The following is a 4,790-nucleotide window of genomic DNA, read 5'->3' on the forward strand; positions in this document are numbered from 1 at the left end:
CTTCCTACAAATATTCTGTATTTATGTTAATAGGTTTGATCACAATGCACTTTTTAATGCGGTGGTCAGCGGTAACAGATCTACGCTACATGGCCTGGAGGAGTACCTTCTCAATAATGAGCGAAAGACAAGCGAATGTTGTAAGAATAGAATTTTGTTTAAAACTCCACATATCTGTATACAGAATCCTAGAGCTCTTATTACTGTGTGTATCAGTACGTAATACATTATTATATTAGTAATAGCATTATTATGTCCCATGTCCCTCAGATAAGTATGATGAGAAGACAGTACTCATGACAGCTCTACAAAATGTCAAACAAGGAAAGACTGATGTAGTGGAGTACTTGCTCAACATTGCAGAAAACATTCATGATGTTGAGAAACTTGTGAATGCAGAATGCAGGGACTCCTCCTATAAAGGTATGAACTTTTGAACTATGGTATATATTATCAATTTAAGCTCTACCTAGCATATTGGTATATAATTATGCATTAGTATGTTACTCCTCTGTGTTGAGAGGTCCTCTATCTAAATTATATCTGGTCAGAGTTAGTCTTATGATAGCACCTTTTTCCCTAAAGCAGGAAGAAGAAATTAAGACAGATGGTGCTATTGAGTCTGCAAGCAGTAATTTTATACCTATGTGCATAATGCACCTATAGGTAGGTTTACCTGTTAAAGGTGTAGATAAAAGGTGGACCTTAAAAGTGCTGGTTATATGTACAAGCTTCCATCTTAATGATTTAATGGCCTTTATTGGAATGTTGCTGCATATATTTCTTCTAAGCAAGTCGCAAGAACATTAGTGAGGTACTGACAGTCACATAATTCTCCAAATCATGTCAAACCTTTTTGGTGAGGTGGAAATAAGGGCTGCATGAAGTCCTGTCAAGTCAAGTTCCTCCACTCGTAGCAATCGTTATATATTTACAGTGTTGTCTTTGTGTGATTGGTGCAGGACAGACAGCTCTTCATATCGCCATTGAGAGGAGAAACAAACGCTGCTTCTACTTTGGTAAGTGATGATAATAATTGATAAATGGTATAAATGATTGTGCTGCACGATTGATCATATCGCAATCGCAATATCAAGCCTGTGCGATTATATGACGCAAAATGTTGCGATTTTATGAAATAAATAAAAAATAAGAGTTTTCTCTCTGAAAGCTGTTTGCCTATTTCACACACTACACCGCTATCCGCTAATAAAAAAAAGACCATAGAGTTTCAGTTTAGGCAGTGGCACGTGTGGCGCGTATGGTCATGTCGTGACTTTTTCCCGTGTGCAGCGCGGAACGGGTGAAGATGGATGCCGAGCAGACGGACACTGAACTGGTGGCCTGAAAAAAATGCTACCTCTGTTATATGTAGTGTTAATTTCGTCAGACGAGACGAAATATGTTCGTCAACAAATTTTTTTTCATGACTAAAATGAGACGATGACAAGACTGCACCACTGTCCAAAAACGCTGACTAAGACTAAATTAACATGCATTATTGTTGACGAAAAAAGACGAGACGAAAATGTTTTGTATAAAATAAAAACTATGATAAAATCTCTCTTAATTTTCGTCTACAATTGTCTCTGCTTTTTCATCAGCTGTTACACCTTTAAAATATTCAGAACGAGTTCGCGGCTTCGCGCTGTTGCTCAAGTTACAGGTCTCATACGCCTGTGGCTGCAACACGAAACTGCTGAACAATTGTATTGCTTCCGCTAAAGAAAATAGTGCGCTCCGTCTCTACGGTTAGAATCCTGTGTGTCCATTCCAATGCTCTGTTTTTCATGGCAACGGTGTGTTATAGTTAGCAGCGGTCTGTTATCAAGAAATAAAATAGTGTTTGTGTAGAAAGAATTCGACAACACGCCGTTCAAAAAATAAACAAATAAACAAACAAACAAATAAATAAATCCTGAGCGCAAGTCCACCGTCTAGGAGGCTTTTTGTGTTAAATTATATTTCCTGTCGCTGGCTCTTTTATTGTACATGACAGCTTATTTCCCGATGACCGCTCTTTACATTACGATTAAAAGCAGTATCAATAAAGTAAAAAATGTGATGTGCAGTCAACTTCGAGTGTATGTACTGTTTAAACGGGTGTTCTCAACTTCTCACTGATACTTTTGTGATTCGTGGAGTTTTGACAAGTTTTATAGCCTTGATATTGTTTCTTATTCAAAATTGGTGACAGAAAAAATTCTTTACCCCAACCTGAAACCTCATCCCCTGTCACAATCACATCATAATCAAAAGTAATAATTAGGCTTAAAAGCAAATGTATATATGTAAGGGAATCAAGTTCAACAATTACATGTAATATTGCTCCAAATATCATCAATAATGGTGTGTGCAATACCCTGTATAACTTGCATTTAAGTTGGTAATTTAATTTAATTTTCCTTAAATCGTGCAGCCCTAGCTCACGTGATGTGTGCCATTTGTGCAGGCATCATCGCTAACCTAGCAACCATGATGCCTCCTCGTGTGCTGACGGTTGCAGGAGTGAAAAGGATTCTAGGTAGCCGGAGCGCTCTGTCTCGGAATGAAGCCTTGAGACAGGAAGTAGAGCGAGCATTCCCTTTCCCTGTTGAGTAAGGGAAAGACTTGGACTCAGCAGTCGGAGTGGCAATGGTTTTTAATGACAAGCTGGTTAGCCACACTGCTTAGCATACACTAGACCTTGCTCATTTATTGTTGATTTATTTTGGATGTAATAATTTTTTATAAATTTTTGTTAATTTATTACTATTTTTGGGGCCAGATCCATAATGGCATTGTTTGTGCTTGCAGAATAAATCATGTTACTTATAACACACAACTTGCAGGTAAAACAAAGTGCAACTCAACAGCAAATGCAGTGTAACAGTATAATTACATGTATAAAGACATAACTATTACAGCTCAGGTTGGTTTAAATGGAGATAAATCTGTCCTGTTCTGTCGGAGTAGCAATGGTTTTTAATGACAAGCTGGTTAGCCACACTGCTTAGCATACACTAGACCTTACAGATATTATTATGTGTAATTATTTAAGTTTAACACATGTGTGACATGATCAGTTATTCCTAACTCTTACTATAACATGAATAAAAAAATATTGGCTATAATGTTTCTGATAACATATAACTAAGACTTTATGACTTAACATGATAAGCATCTAACCCTTCTCTCTCTCTCTCTCTCTCTCTATCTATCTATCTATCTATCTATCTATCTATCTATCTATCTATCTATCTATCTATCTATCTATCTATCTCAGTACTTGCAAGTAATCTCACTTCTTATGCATCTTCTATCTTCATCTATCTTGTGTACTTTTTTAAAAATAATTAAAACTTTTTTCAGTAATCTAAATTCATAAATGCATTTTAGCATGGTTCTGTTCTGACACATCATAAGTGTACATCTGTGTAGAAGGAAAGCAGTGTTTCTGATACTGTCACCTCATTTTTACATTTTAAGGGCATTTCATGCTGAACCACACAAATTAGAAAGATCTACACATGCTCATATAACATTTAACAAAACGCTTAACATTACCCCACCCATCCAGTATCATGCACCATGAAAAGCTAAATTTTGTTTTATGTACTTTTCAGACCGGTCCTGTGGAAAAACATAGAGAAGTTGTACTATGATGCTTAATTGTCTACCTCTCAGAAAATCCTGAGAATCTCATCAAGCATTATCAGGTGTGCATCTGAAATTGATCAACCATTAAGTTGGGCTCCAAACCTAAATAAACAGTTTACATTGGCATGCAAACGTTTGGGAACCCCTTTTAGAAACTTAAAAAAACTAATAAATTTAACAAAATAAGAGTTTGTTAAAATCTCATTTGTTCAAATTATTCACATTTTCACAGATTCTGCAAGTGGTTCTCAAACTTTCACATGTCACTATACTGTATATAAATCACACTGTATATAAATCAAAACACTGATATAAATCAATCATTATATCAAAAATCATTTTGTGTGCAATGTATTTTTTACCACTGAACAATACCAAGTGATGTTGCAAGTAAATGCACTATTATTATTATTATTATTTTTAAAGGATACTCATTGGAACGAGGAGGAACTGAAACTGCTCACATTGAACATCATCACGAAAGGTGGCTCAACAGATGATCCTTTACAGACTGGAATAGTGCTGGAAGGCATAGAGGTGATGACAGGGTTGGCAGGCATTGCAAAGGCTTGCGTTTTTCTTCTTGGCCTGACCTTTGCAATTAATCTCAGCTACCCCAAAGAGCTCAGATTCTCTTTTGAGTTTTTTCAGAAGATCTTGCTGGAACTTGACAGTGGCAAACTTACTCCAAAGGTTTACTCTCTGAAGAACAAGCTTTTTGTTGAAATTATTGTGTTCTGACCATTGCGACTCAAAATATGTTTGAGTCACAAGACATGATTAGCACAAGACACCAGGTTCTAGTACAATGTTAGTTGGAAAGTTGTTTTAGTGTTAGTGTTTTCTCAGGAAGTTTGTTGCATATTCACAAAAGGAAAGTTTGGAAAAATGTGAATATTTTAAGAGACATTGCAAAGAGTTTGAACTTTGATTGCAATCTCCGTCACACTAACACACTAAATAAAGTCATTTAATAGTTCAAGTAAAACATGATATTTTCCCATTGCACTTATTTCAGTATTGCTTATACGGTTTCACTTGTGCAGTTTCTTTTCCCTAAATCATAGGATGTGAATGCTGGTTCTGACATAGTGTGTGTGTGTGTGTGTGTGTGTGTGTGTGTGTGTGTGTGACGTGGGTAGTTTTTTTTT

The 4,790-nt window shown here is 36.2% G+C and overlaps 1 long non-coding RNA gene across 1 annotated transcript; it reads left to right on the plus strand.

The window, feature by feature from the left end:
• The first annotated feature begins 771 nt into the window (after positions 1-771).
• LOC113635068 lies at positions 772-4,567 on the plus strand. The gene is made up of 4 exons (XR_007139664.1): positions 772-1,019; positions 2,453-2,655; positions 3,606-3,698; positions 4,066-4,567. It is a non-coding gene; the product is annotated as an uncharacterized LOC113635068 (long non-coding RNA).
• Positions 4,568-4,790: the final 223 nt, after the last annotated feature.

The sequence above is a fragment of the Tachysurus fulvidraco genome, chromosome 26, assembly GCF_022655615.1.
Source record: "Tachysurus fulvidraco isolate hzauxx_2018 chromosome 26, HZAU_PFXX_2.0, whole genome shotgun sequence".
Classification (NCBI taxonomy): Eukaryota; Metazoa; Chordata; class Actinopteri; order Siluriformes; family Bagridae; genus Tachysurus; species Tachysurus fulvidraco.